Source organism: Crassostrea angulata, chromosome 3, assembly GCF_025612915.1.
Source record: "Crassostrea angulata isolate pt1a10 chromosome 3, ASM2561291v2, whole genome shotgun sequence".
In the NCBI taxonomy this organism is placed as follows: domain Eukaryota; kingdom Metazoa; phylum Mollusca; class Bivalvia; order Ostreida; family Ostreidae; genus Magallana; species Magallana angulata.
Window position 1 is genome coordinate 41,414,879 of NC_069113.1, and position 15,714 is coordinate 41,430,592.

Consider the following 15,714-nt stretch of genomic DNA (forward strand, 5'->3'; position numbering starts at 1 on the left):
TCTTTTTTTTAGAGTTATCTTGATACCTTTCGAGCATGTACACAGAAGTCTTTTAGTATGAAAATGTTTATAAATGATTTATTATATTTTGAAAGCAGCCCTTGGAATTTACATTTCAGGAATCCTTTGTAAAAATCTCTCTGGAAAGTTCATACAAATTTTCTATAATAGTTCTTTCTAGCTCGGTTTAATAGGACCTTTGAATTGCCTTAAAGAATGGAATAAAAGCGTATGTTAATGTTGTCAATTAATTTAATGACATACTTGCAAAACATGATTGATGTAGTTTTCATTTTGTTGACAGCGATTTCTGTGTGTTGAAAAAAAAATCCGAATAAATAATCCATATAAACTGGAAAGCGTTGTTTTAGGTCAGTGCATACGCACTTTAAGCTCGATATATATCAACACGTGTTCTTATACAATAAGTGTGTGTACTTTAAGCAATTAACGTATGTAAAACACTCACGATTTGTATGTAAAACTTTAAATTAGCTACCAGTTACGAACATTGAGCCTGTTATCAACTAGAGTTCATTGTGCAGATTCCGTCTTAAGAAGTTTATTGTCACATTTCAGCGTTGAAATAAAGCTGGCCTGCAGTTTCAAATAAATCATGTAAAAGGTTTGCAATTGAAAAAAAAGTAAACATTTGTGAGCCAAAATATTAAAATTTATAGTTCTTTTTTTTTTGGTCAATCTATAACTCATTAAATTTCAATTCAATTTCATCGATATTCTGTTATTTCCTGCGGTTGATTTAGATTCCTCAATTATTCACTATAGTTTATTCGCTAGAGTACATTTAGCTTTAACCCTCTGGAACATATGACAAGATATTATAACCAGTGTATTTAAAAACGGCATTGGTTACGGTATAACAGCTAATTAAATATAAAGTCAAAGCTCCGAAAACTTTGAGGAGGGTTCACATAGGAGATGCCTGCTACCAAAATCCATTTGAGTATCAACAAGATATATTTAATGAATACTTTGTCTACTTATTTATCATTATATTTGAGGAAGTACTTTAAAGGGTGATTAATTCTATAATAGTCTAAAACACAAAAACAGCGATTTGATTGATCAGCCCACCTTTTATTAATAGTATTTTTAATTTTATCAAAGGCACAGCAATAGAGTTAAGTGATATTCGTCTAAGTATATATATATATATATATATATATATATATATATATATATATATATATATATATATATATATATATATATATATATATATATATATATATATATATATATATATATATATATATATATATATATATATATATATATACACACACAGGCAAAAGTGGCTCGCATGAATCTCATATATATATATATATATATATATATATATATATATATATATATATATATATATATATATATATATATATATATATATATATATATATATATATATATATATATATACACACACACACAGGCAAAAGTGGCTCGCATGAATCTCATATGAAATTCGCATGAAGTTCATGCGAATTCTTCGCATGAGTAAGAGACGAAAAGTAACACGCATGAATTTCATGCAAAAACCTCATGGGATTTTGACATAATTTTCATGCGAATATCATATGATAAAAATTTCGCACGATATTCATGCGAAAATGTACATCTTATGTTTCACTGTTGTTTCATGCGAATATCATGCAAATATCATGCAATTTTCATACAAAATACTATGCAGCTTAATTCAATAATCTTGAAATCTTGATCTCTTTTTATCTAAATTTGAGAATATAATCTGTTATATTTTGAAAAGAAAACTGAAATCCTAATTAATTTGCTTTATACAGAATTAACATTAACAGAAAACAATGACAATAATCTTCTTAGGAAAATCTTCTTTATTTAGATAAGAACATAATTCAAATTTCTTCTTCTTCCACTTCTCGAAAAGGCTTGTTTCTTCATCAATCTACAAGAAAATATACATAATGCAGTGTTCTTGAAATTTACCTATTACTGAATGGCATACCGGTATCTATTTTGAATGTGAATTATTAATATTGGCAGATAAAAACTAAATTCATTGATATATGACATGCAGTTGATAACATGATAAATGCTCGTTAAAGCAGATTTGATCAGATACAATAAATTTCTGATTGTCATATCCGAATACTACCATTCTCACTTTAAAATATCACTCTGATCCATGTCCTTGTTGTTATTTTATGCTTTCAGTTTGTGAGTTTATTACATAAACCAAATCTCTCACCTGAGCATCAATAGCCATAACTTATCAAATCTACTTTATGCTGCCAAATACAAAACATTTGGACAACTTTAAAGAGTACTGTTCATTTTGTAAAGAGGATTTTCAAATTTTCCTCACATAATCATCAAGCCCCTTTTGTTGTTTCAATTTTTTAGGAAAATATTTCTAAATGTCAAAAACAATTTCTATTGTGGCCCAACCCTAGGAACCATTACATGTATATGAACAAATTTGAATCTACAATACCTCAAAATGCTTGCATACAAGTTTCAGCTATTTGGACCAAAGGCTTTTAAGATTCTTTTAAAAAATAACACATTTTTTATCATTCTAATTTCACTAAAAGAAGGTGTGACTTTTCATTGTTTAATTAACAAACTGGAATTCCCTTCCAACTAATATTGTTTTGTGTCAAGTTCGATTAAAATTGGCTCAACTGTTCTGGAGAAGGAGAAAATGTCAAAAGTTTACAGAGGGATGGAGACTGTCCTGGGACAGAATTAAGACAGACAACAGTGATCAACACATGAATTTTTCGCTCAAGCCGGTTGTTTGAATCACTTAAATGAGCTTCAATGTTAAACATTGATCCAAATTATTATACAATTCTTAAATAGAAGAAGTATTACTTACCACTGTATCCATGAATTCTTCCGGAATGTTGTTGGTTGTCATGCTGTTAAAATCTTTTCCATAGAGTCTTTGCAAATCTGCATGTGCAAACTTAAAGTTCTCTGCAAATATTATTGTTGTATAATTATTAAATGATTTCATTCCTGTTTGATCTTATAAATATCTACGGTAGATACAATTAAGTAATACAGCTATTGTAATCTTGATATTCATTAATGGATTTCTTATTTAATATTTTTCACATCTCCTACACAAATTCTTAACAAAACTACATGTAAGTTGTTGTGCTTACTCAATTATGAACCTGCTATTAATGGCGGAAAGACACTCTGGAAAAATATGGAAGGATCTTTTCTTCTCTTCTTTTGACTTTTGGAAGAAAACAAGCATATGTAATGAACAATTTTCAGGATTGGCTAGAGTATAGAATCTCAGTATATTTAGTACTTTGATTTATCCTCACCTTTTATACAGCCAACAGGCATGTCATCATGCATGTTCACACCTCCATCCAAATAGTACCAACTCCATATTCGTGTAGGGATGTTTTTGTCATGCTTCAATGGAAAAGATATCAGACATTTTATTGCATAAGCCCATAACATTACGCTAAGGATATAAGCAAAGTTTGCTATGTTCATCATCACAATACACTGCAGTTATAAATAATTGTAACGAATTCTTTATAATAATTTGCAAAAATTTCGAATGATGGTTTTTATTTATCAAAACGGGAAGCAGAGATCTTCCGATAATACATAAATATGTCATTTGGGCCTATGTTTCTTACCTCTGTCATTCACTTTTTACTCGAGTCTCGTTCCCGCTGACGTCACATATTGCGTAAATTTTTGGTACTGAGAACCGTCAGGATGGTGTTTGATTTTACATAGAGCAATATACCGAATTTCAATAGATCAGATCAGATTTTGTAATTTAGATAAGATTAGAATAATTATCATTAATAATTTGAAGCGCTACAGGTTGATGTGCATCTTTTTTGTAAGCCCTTGCAAACATTTTATTCGTTTCCGAAATCCCGTTCGAGTTATCTCCCGCGATAACTCATATGCAGGCAGACTGAATTTTCTCTAGCTGCAAAGTTATGTACATCGGCACTGGCTGATCAGTGATGCAAGCCAGCAGAAACTTTACATCAACGTCATCAAGATGTGTCCGATCAATCGTACGATTATATACTCAGCGATTGAAAAGTTCGTGATCCTGGATAGGAGAGGAGCGGATCGTCAACATGCAGGTAGGCCTACCCTAGAACTACAATGTTTCAAGTGTGTGCATATTGTATGTTTACATGTTATATGTTAACTAACGTTTCCAGATACGTGTTTAAACACTAAAAAATCTACTGTTATTATTAAACTTAGATGCAGGTCTTTACATGTAACTATACAATATACGGGGAAATTCGGGTTGACAGAGGGTCTGTCAATTTTCTCCGAAGAGCTTCGGATAAATTTCTATCTATTGTGTATTTCTTATACAAGAATGAATGAACACAGTGTAACCGTAATGATTACGAAATAAATATGCAGATATATATTTTAAACATACGGTTGCAAACATGCAATCTGATTTCATGCGCGGATACAGAAAAAAAAATTCGGACCGGGGGGGGGGGGGGGGGGGGGTGATTGATTGAGTAACAAGGTTGGGAGGGGGAGTAAGCCATATTTTTATGAATTTTATACTTCAAATTTAAAGAGTTTTTTAGTGGGTCTGGATCCCCTTGACCCCTCCTAGATCCGGTCTACATGTATAATTTTTGTGCATATTGTCACGGTGAATCCATTTAGGCCTATAGGAGTCTATATGCAGTGTGAAAATGTTCATAACATTTTATTTTTTTCCCTACAGGGTTGTTTTAAGAACCAAAGCAATGTTACACAGACAGAAGAATAGGTGAATGCTGCTCCAGTATATGTTGTATATATGATGGCTATAGCAATAACATACATGTATATCACATGGGAAATCATGCACAACAAACTGTCCATATGATGATACCATGTAAGTATTTATTTGGTGAAATATGCCTTGCGTTTTGAATATTTTTAAAGTTTGTAATTACATGTATATAAAATCAGACATGGATTAACATATATTTGATAAAAGAGGTCAGACATACCTCTTGATCTCATTTGCTTTTGATCAATAAAACATACTGTAAGTTATTTCAATACAGAGATACATTATGATGGGGTTTTTTTGTTAATTTTATCTGAGTGTATAAATCTTGTGCTTTTACGCTGTTATACATATACTCAATACATGTACATTTGTTTGCATGTTTCATTATGAATTATATTTTGTCTTGCATATACACAAGGTTGACAAAGATATTTAAATATGGAGAGGGATAAAGAGACATGCTACAGAAGAAGGAAGATAAAGGCACATGATACAGACACCAGAGTGATTACACCAACATCAGTCCAATAACATTGGTACACACTGAAACTTGAGACCACAAAGGCCTGGATTCTTTTGAAATATACTGTCATCTGTGCAATATCACTTGGAATCATGGAAAACTTGTATCACAGTGTTAACAATTTTCAGTGAATTTTCAATGTCTAGCATAGAAATAATTAATTTTATGTTGGAATATATAGCTGGAAATTTTCCTATATGTAATTCACTTACTGCGTTCAACAGGTTTGGTACACGCAAACTCATAAATTGTATCTCAAAAACATAAGACTTAAAGTATGTATCCTAAATAATGACCAATGCAATCAGCACAGTATTACACATGTAATAAAATCTTAATGTTTACTGACCTTCTAAGAAGAGATATATAACTCTCAGTTGGTGTGAATGACTATTGTAAAGGCAAAGTTTTACATGTTTACATAAACAAAGACTTTAAAAGTTTTGAAAACATTAAATGTAAACTCTAATCTAATTGAAATAATCTTTTATTTATACATGTATTAATTCCAACACATGTAGAAATTGTTTAGTTGTCTTAATGTCAAATTTGATAAAGACACTAGTATGTCAATATATGAATGAAAGAATGTTTTTAAAGTGTTATAAATTGATTTGTCATAATTAAATTTTATATGAAAAACATGCAATTTTCATGTGAATTTTGCATGAATTTTATATGAATATGACACAAATATCTAATCGCATGAAAAACATACGAAAAATTATTCGCATGAAAATTGTACATTTTTCATGCGAATATCATGCGAACATATTCGCATGATAATTGCATGAGAAACTTTTCATCTGATTTTCGCATGATTAGCGCATGATTTTCATGCGAAAAGGAAATCGCATGAAAATTATGCGAGCCACTTTTCCCTGTGTATATACACACACACACACACACACACACACACACTAAAAGCTACTTAGTAAAAAAAAATTGCCCGTATAAATTGTTCCTGTTTATTGTAATAACTAGGAAACAAGGCAAATATCTGAATAATTTACATTTGTTAAATCATTTATTTTTTTGATTAAAATGTAATTCTTTGTGAATGTGTTTATATAAAAATTATGGCGCCTTTTACAACCAAAGATATTAAAATGTGCTTAGCCAAGTGTGATCCTAAATAATTGGGAATTTTGCTGACTGTACTTTAGACTCAATCGATAAATACATTCGTCGACAGTTTTCTCCAATAATATTTTTTTAAAGCAGGCTATAAACACTTCACATTTATTTTACGTACATAATTCGTACCTGTTACCTGTATGATGCGTTAGCGAAAATTCCCATGTTTTGTTATGTAGGTCGACTCGAGTTTTTACATGTGTGACGTTATTGTAAGGGATTGTAAGATCTAGATTCTTTTTTATTTTATTTTTGTTGCTGTCTTTTTCTTTTTGTAACCACTTTCAAAATAGCGATACTTTAAGTTAAAATGTCATTGTTTAGAGGGAAGTAAAAATGTTATGTGAACTGGATGATTTCATTAATTACATTATATTAATTGGTGTGATTGGGTTGAAAGAAAAACCCAATTAAATTTCAAAAATAAAAAGTTGTAAGAATCAATTTTACACAATGTTTTGTTTCATTTTTTTGGATGTTTAAATGATTTCAAATAAGTTTTTACAAAGACATTTGATAGCATAATTGAAATTTTCTTTTGATAATATGTTCAAGATTTAAATTTCATATCATATTTCTATATCCATCAAGGCAGATGACTACAGACAGACAAAAACAAATTTATCTAGTCTTAAATAAAATGAGTACGTATTGTGTATTGTATTCTAATAACTCTTTAGATTTCAAATCTATATGTATCAATTACATGCCCACTATTCCTCTGATTTTCTTTTAAATTAAAGTCCACAGTATTTCATTTAAGTAGGACTAACTCTGCAATGTGCCCATATAAATATCGGTGCACACATGCCAGGGCGTTAAATGAAAAACGTGCAAGCTGAAAATGCACCTAAATGTCCACATCACCTAATCACCGTTTGCTGCTACACAACACTTCCTACTGTATCGTATCCCGGTAATAAAATTAAAAAAACTACTACGCCCATAATATCCCACTAGAATTACAACGTCTATTAATGGATTTTCACTTTTTATATCGGAAGTAAATCTTTAAAAAAATTTATAGGTATGAGTTTGATTTATTTGTCCAAAAATAATTCAGAAGTTAAATTGTTTTTGATAATTGACACAGACACGCTTTAAATAAGAATATTTTTAATGAAACCTCAAATTTAAATAGTCCAAGTTTCCATTTGGTTTTGTATCAAAGGATTGTCAAATCTAATGCATTTACTGCTTCTGGATTTTTCAGGGAAACATCTGAAACAATCCTTGTTATAATACTTTAAAAATTGGCCAGTCGTTTGTCTTCGTGATGGTATCAATTTGAAATATAAATCGGTCAATGTACTGAAGAGTAATCTAACAGAAAAACCTTTTACGTCAGAGTTAATCTTTGATTTTCTTGATAGGCAGCTGTTATTACATTTATATTGGATAACTTATATTGACTCCTACGATATAAGAAATTCAATGTTTAGATATAAAACAAAACGTTTTTATTCTACAACATATTGTTTGGTTATAAAACAATTACATACACCATAAATTCAGAGTTATTAAATATTGAAAAACGTATTGACAAGTGCAATAACAAATTGTAAATATGCTATTTGAAACCATTTATCTTCATAGTTATCGTTACTTAACATTTACATTAAAGAGATGTAACATTTACATGTAAGGGATGAAACAATTACATGTGAGGGATGTAACATTTACATGTAAGAGATGTAACATTAACATGTAAGAGATGTAACATTTACATGTAAGGGATGAAACAATTACATGTGAGGGATGTAACATTTACATGTAAGTAATGTTTTTAGTTTTATTTTCATTTGCTTTGTCTGTATATTTTAAGTAGGTTTAAATGGCATAAATGATGAATTCAACAACTTGTTGTTAAAAACCGCCAAAAAATTAACTGTATCTTTAAAAATTCCCGGAAGATCTTAGGAGTAAAAGTACAGCAGTAATACATGTACCAGCCTGTACGAGGGTGAGCTTCTTTCACAAATCAATTTATAGATACGCGTCTATAAGGATTTAAATAAAAGTCAAGACACCAAACACAAAGAGAGGAAGTGGATGTGGTTTAATGAAATATTCCCCGTATTAAACCTACTTGATAGGTATCCCCGTATTAAATTACTTGATAAGTAAACTCTGGTTTAAAGTGTCTCCTATCTTTTTATGTATTTTTATTTTACTTTTACTTTGTTTTTTTATTACCTCTTGAAGTTGGTTAACCGCGGTCGCATTATAGTCAAACGCATCTTTTTTTGTTTATCTAATAACAAACGAAATGATCGATATTTGTTTAAAATTCAATCTGATCAATATTAGCATAAAGACTAAGGCATGTATCCTGATAAATACATGATTGTTGAGATTTATCAAGAACTTCAATGAAACAACATAAGAAACGAATTCTTATCTTATATACATCAATCTATATTTTCTTTCCGACTTCAAGACTGTCTGTAAGTAAATTAAATCTTTGCCATACTAGAACCGGTATTATATATAGACATTATATTTGGTCCGGTGAAGGAAAAGAAAACTGGAAGTTAGTGTCTTTAAAGGTAATTTTGTTTCATTTTTATGTAGTTTGTTTTACATAAAGTGAATTAATTTCGCAAGACAGTAGTCAAAGTAACTGCAAGTGTCATTTTTATTGGTTTGGGGTTTCCAGCCTGTGGGTGTAAACCTGTTCAACCTGATCATAAACACTAATGTGTAATAAAAAGCAGCCATGTATGTATGCACTATAGGGTGTATATCTTACATCTGTGTGCATGACCTAAGAATAATTAATATATGACTTAACCATAATAAAAATGTTTAGTTATATTGTTGATACTGTTATTCATTTAATTGCTTCTTTGCAAACTATGAAACCTAAATAAAATGTAGCACTGTTCGTATTGCTGTGATACATCAAGTTATGAAATCACTCCAATTGATTTAGTTCTACAATGCTGCGATATTACAATAAACTTTCTTAATATACTTCATACATGTACGTGAAACATCAGTTGAAACTACATTTGAATACCGGCAACATCAGTTGAAAAGGGAACTTAATATTATATTTCAAAATATAATCAAATGAATATACCAAGAACCAAAGAAGGATATATTGAATACTCTTATGGAGGATGTAAATCAAGATTTTATTTTACAATTTCTTCAAAAAAGTTATTAAATTTTGTAATATTTTCTTTCATGAATACTTTAAAGACAGATAAAAATTCGGTTAGCAGATCGACACAGCTTTTAAACATGACTCAGAATTATACTTTTTATTTACTAGTTTTTTAAAATAAAATGTATGACACCTGTGATTGCATTTTAAAATGATTACTTTGTATGTTTGTAATGTAAAATTTATAAATTTCTAAAATTATAAAAAAATATCTATTTATTGCTTATAGAATGTACAAATGAAAAATGTATTGTAGACTAGAAAGTTTACCCGAATAAATTTTATCGATAAAAAACTCATTCAAAGAATATTTTACGACACACTGTGTAGTTCTGACAGTATTTAAAAATACAAATAAAAATGTGCTTTTTCAACTTTTGGTATCTAAACTTTGACATTTGTAATTCTTCTCAAGACAATAATATACCCGATACACAAAGGGGCTGTTTGTGTGTATTAGAGCTTTACCCGGGGACGTAGTGATGGACTGTATAAATATGTAGATGTTATGTTAACCGGGTAAGTACGGTGTTCAGCTTATTTTACTACATAACCCGATGAATTTAACATTTTTCTTATACTTGCTTTTGTGTTTTATTATGTTTTCGTGTTCAATACATTATGTGATAATTGTATGTTTTTTTTTAATAAATATGTATCACTGTGTGCGTAACAATGTTTTCATATACAATGTACTATGTACTTGAAAATGAATAATGATCTAAATTGAAATTCATATTTATGTATAAGTTATTGATGACCACAATTTTGTTAGTTGTTTTATATAAAAATAGAAATAATTTTTTTTTAAATCTAAACCGTTTACAAGAAGATTCTTAAATCGTTTGACATATAAAGTTTTTTTCAGAAAAGAAATATTGCTACCATTTTTGAAGTATTTCTGAAATACCTGTATCTTTTTAATATTGAAATTTGAAAAATCTCCATTGATTTCTTTTTTAGAACACTGGAGTAGGTGGTCTTAGAATTGTATCCGAGATCGATGAGATCATTAAAGTGCAAATAACACTTGCTTAGTACTCACTGACTTCCGAATTTTTGTTGGCACGAAAGCAATGTGGTTCATCATTATGGTCACCCCCGCATCGGTGAACAATTATTCTTCTCTTACTAGATTGGTTTCAATTGGTCTCATTTTCGTGACAGGAAAGTGTTAAATTTAAAGATGAAAAAACATCAGGTGCACCTAAAGAGGTTGACTCGGAGAAGTTGTACAGGTACATATACTCCGTGCAGTTTCTTACATTATTGGTAAAATGTTAGTACAGTTCCTTCGTTAAGGGTAAAATCTTCAATTGTTGGGAGCATTCACCATTGAAAAAATATGCATCCTAATTATGAAAAAGAATGGATTTCCGTATGCGTGTATTATTTTTTGTTTTATTTTGGAAAGCATGTCATGAGTTCGAAATCTACACAAAGATTGCTATTATTTAATTTGAAATATATAATGTTGTAGTATAGTTCCTAGAATTAAATGTTTTGTATTTATCAAATTCTCTGAAAATCAAAAATGAAGAGTTTTCTCTCCTTTTCTACATTATTTATTATTTTAATACTCAGTATAATTTTCATATCAATATAAATCGTGTATTATTTATATTCAGCCAAATAACGTGTATCATGTAGCATATCTCTCTCTCTTTGATAATATTTAAAAGCGAGATGTATCCATCATTGCAACTGGCAATGTAAGTAAATGTTACTGTAAATCAAAAAGCGATAGTCCAAAATATTAACCTCCTGAAGTAAGATTGATGATGAAAAAATGGTAATGGTAATGAAAAAAAAATTATTCCACTTATCAAGAGGGTTTTTTGAGTATCATATTATTTTTTTTAAACAGTTGATTGTTTTTTTTTCATTCATGCTTATAAAAAGAAATTGGAAACATTATATCAAAAACCCAAAGAAATAACAAAAACAGTAGTTTTTTTTAAAACATATGCATGACTCTGCATAGGTACATGCATGGTTATACAGAAAAAATGGTTTGTCGGGTACCAGAAAGAATTAGCAGATCCAATTTTGGACCATGGACCTTGTGAACAAAGGAAGCCTAATAATATGATACATAAAACAAATCAGGTGTAACTAAAAACAACATGGATGTTTTTTTAATTATCTTGAGTTTCAGTTTGATCGGGAAGTCGTCAACTGATAATATTTTCATGTAAAACAATCGAAACAAGTTAAACAAATTGATAAAGTTTAAGTTTACGTAAATATTTTTAAATTAACTTACAATGTAATCGTACTTTAGCAAAGCATAGTATTGATATCGAAATGTGATCTCGTGAACATCAGAGATAAGTCATATTTGGATTTTCCTGTTTTATTTTAAAGTGTTTATGACTAGCATACTTCAGCTAAGGTCACAGGCTTTGTGCTTGTTTGTTTCTCATAGAGCAGGTTTCGTTTTAAACATCTTTATCCAAATATGGTATGTTTTTGGTTGTGTTCATCATGGAAACTCGAAAGAAAATATTACTTCATGCATTAGATTTAACTTCTAAATATAGTTTTGTGGTTTTTTTCTTTAAGCTGTGCTGTTCTTCCCACAGATCTTAAGGAAATGCAGAAGGTGGAATTAAAGATATAAAAGTGATAAAGCGTTGGGTTCTCCACCAGGTTTCTCTAAGATTCAAATGTCATGACCTTTATAGAGATTTATTTTGAAAAGATGCACTGTCACTGTTGATTTGACTTCTGAGAAATTTGCAACAACTGATAGCCAAATATTTGCTGGAAGTATAAGAAAACAAACACAAAATTCTGTATTTCCTCGTAGCAGATGAGAGAATTCTAATGAAGTAATGAATAATTTTTTCCACTGATAAATGATAACACTACGGGAACTTAACATTAGGGTTGATCACAATTTAAATGATTTCAAAATAAACCTGTACGTGTAAAAATGCTATGTCTTAATTAAAAAAAAGGTCAAATTTATGCATAACGTATTCGAATGTCTATCTAATATATGTTTTTAATAGGATGGGGTCACGAATTTAAATTCTGGGTTTTATATGTTATTTATGTTTAACATCGATAGCTGTTTCATGTATTCAGATTGCTTCATACTCCACTGTTACACTTTTTTTTTTATTAGGGTTTTCCGTTTTCAACGGAAAACCCTTCTGTTATTCTACGGTTTCTTTTTCTTTATTATTAGGGTCTTCCGTTTCCGACGGAAGACCCTCTTGTTATTCTATTGTTTCTTTTCCTTATTATTATTTTATTTTTTATTTTTTTTCTGACTTTTTTCGAACGCTATTTCTCGTGAACTACTCGACCGATTTGCATGAAATTTACAGGACGTATTGAGCATTAAACGTACTTGATATTATAAAATTTCTGGCTGATGACGTCACTTCCGGTTTGAGATTTTGAGGATTTAGTAAATTTTTAAGGACCATTTTGTCCACGTAACTTCTCAAAAACTAATTGCGATAGAAATATGAAACTTTCAGGGATAGTAGATGAATGTTTGTAGATGATCCTATTTATTTTATATTTTGAAAAATGCGCAAGGCGGCAAAGCTCGCCCGAGCTCGAAAATTGGCACCAATTTTTTTCACGAAATTTTCGCACACTTTCGGCCCTAGCTTTTAATGTGTAAATATTTTGTTAAGACATGTAATGCAAAAGTTGTTTAGATTAACTAGATCTTTCGTTTGATTTCAGAAAAAAGGGGCTGGCTCCTCAAATTAGGGGCCAAAAGGGCTCTTAAGTATTTTTGCAATAACTCTTTACTGAAAAATAATTTGTTATCAATTATCGAACCAAAAATGTTCATTATACACCTGTTTATCTAAACAGTACCATGTCTAAGTCATATGTTACGTCATTAGGGGCTTTAAGGGGCCAAAAGTCCGAACTTTTGATCTTAAATATCTAGAAAAGGAGAAATATTTTGATAAGCATTATAGAACAAAAAATGCTTAAAATAATGTTCTTAACAATATGCTCCCTAAAAAAATTTGTTGGTGGTCCAAGTAAGGATTTTAAGGGTCGGCCCCTAAAACACATTTGTTCAGATATCTTTAGAACGGTCAACAATTTCTGAACACTTGTTGAACAAAATGCGTTTATATTTACAAGACCTTTTATTTGATATCAAGAAAAAGGGGCTGGCCCCTCATATAAGGGGCCAAGAGGGCTGTAAATTCTTTTTATAATAACTCTTAACTGAAAAATAATTTGTTATCAATTATAGAACCAAAAATGTTCATTGTACATCTGTTTATCTACACGGTACCATACATATGTCATATGATACGTAATAAGGGGTTTCAAGGGGCCATATGTCCAAAACTTTGATCATTAATATCTAGAAAAAGAGAAATATTTTGATAAGCAATATAGAACAAAAAATGCTTAAAATAATGTTCTTAACGATATGGTATCTAAAACATTTATGTTGGTGGCCCTGGTAAGGAGTTTAAGGATCGGCCCCTAAAACACAATTGTTCGGATATCTCTAGAACGGTCAACAATCCGTGAATACATGTAGAACAAAATATGTTTATATTTACAAGACCTTTCATTTGATATCAAGAAAAAAGGAGTGACCCCTCAAATAAGGGGCCAAAGGGGCTACGAAGACTTTTCATAATAACTTATTTTTTGCGTTAATTTGTTATTAATCATAATAACAGAAAATAAGAGCTTATTATTCATAATTCAAAACTGAAATCCGTTCTAAAATCGGACGATGCAATACAGAGATATAGGGGTTTAAAAATTGATTTTTCCGGACATTTTGATTCCACATTCTTGGTTAAGAAAATAGTTTTATGTTCAGACTTAAATTAACTCGTACCTAAAATTATTTGATAATTGTTGAATCGTACTTTTACACATTCGGATTTGTATTTGCTAAGTCGTTCTTGAAATCGATAAGCTTTGTTAATTCGTACTTGGAATCATTCGGATTTTGTTAATTCGTACCAAAAATAATTCGATTTTTTTCGTCTTAGTTTCTTATGTTTGTTTAAGAACCCTTCTTTTTACAGGAACTTCTAGCTTTACTTTCGACATTACCGGAAGACCCACTCGTTGCTTTGCAACGAGCTTTGCTCTAGTTATACTTTTTTTTCTTTTTCTGACTTTTTTGGAGCGTTATTTCTCAGAAACTACTCAACCGATTTACACCAAATTTGTAGGAGTTATAAATCATCAATGTCGCTACTGATTATAAAAATTTCAAATGATTACGTCACTTCCGGTTTCAGATATAGACGATTTTGTAAATTTTTAAGGTTCATTTTGTCCACGCATCTCCTCTGAAACTAATCATGATAAAAGCTTGAAATTTGCAGGGATTGTAGATGAATGTCTGTAGATTTCCCTCCATGCATCCAATTGCGAAAAAAGCGCAAGGCCTAGAAGCTCGCCTGAACCTGAAAATTAGCACCAAATTTTTTCAAATAATTTTCGCACATTTTCCGTAATATCTTTTGACGTATAAATATTTTGTTAAAACATGTAATGCAAAAGCTGTTTCAATTTGCACGGGCTTTTATTTGATATCAAGAAAAAGGGGCTGGCCCCTCAAATTAGGGGCAAAGAGGGCTCTAAAGTCTTTTTGCAATAACTTTTTAGTGAACAATAATTTGTTTTCAATTATAGAAGCAAAAATATTCATTGTACAGCTGTTTATCTATACAGTACCATACTTAAGTCATATATTACGTAATTAGGGGTTTCAAGGGGCCAGAAGTTCAAAACTTTGATCATTAATATCTGAAAAAGGAGAAATATTTTGAAAAGCAATGTAGAACAAAAGTTGTTCAAAATAATGTTTTGTACAATATACTACCTTAAATGTTTTTGTTTATGACCCCATTGAGGAGTTAAAGGGCCGGCCCCTAAAACACATTTGTACAGATATCTCAAGAACGGTAAACATTTTGTGAACACTTGTAGAACAAAATATGTTTATATTTACAAGACCTTTCATTTGATGTCAAGAAAAAGGGGATGGCCCCTCAAATTAGGGGTCATGAGGGCTCTAATGTCTTCTTACAATAACTCTTTACTGAACAATAT

The 15,714-nt window shown here is 30.2% G+C and overlaps 2 long non-coding RNA genes across 2 annotated transcripts; one reads left to right on the forward strand and one right to left on the reverse strand.

Moving 5' to 3' along the window:
• Positions 1-1,460: 1,460 nt before the first annotated feature.
• LOC128177302 (uncharacterized) lies at positions 1,461-3,754 on the reverse strand. The gene is made up of 5 exons (XR_008242825.1): positions 3,669-3,754; positions 3,342-3,435; positions 3,171-3,247; positions 2,879-2,979; positions 1,461-1,942 (listed from the first exon to the last, which is right to left on the reverse strand). It is a non-coding gene; the product is annotated as an uncharacterized LOC128177302 (long non-coding RNA).
• A 172-nt stretch (positions 3,755-3,926) lies between these two features.
• On the forward strand, positions 3,927-6,205 carry LOC128177303 (uncharacterized). Its single transcript, XR_008242826.1, has 3 exons — positions 3,927-4,136; positions 4,754-4,906; positions 5,226-6,205. It is a non-coding gene; the product is annotated as an uncharacterized LOC128177303 (long non-coding RNA).
• Positions 6,206-15,714: the final 9,509 nt, after the last annotated feature.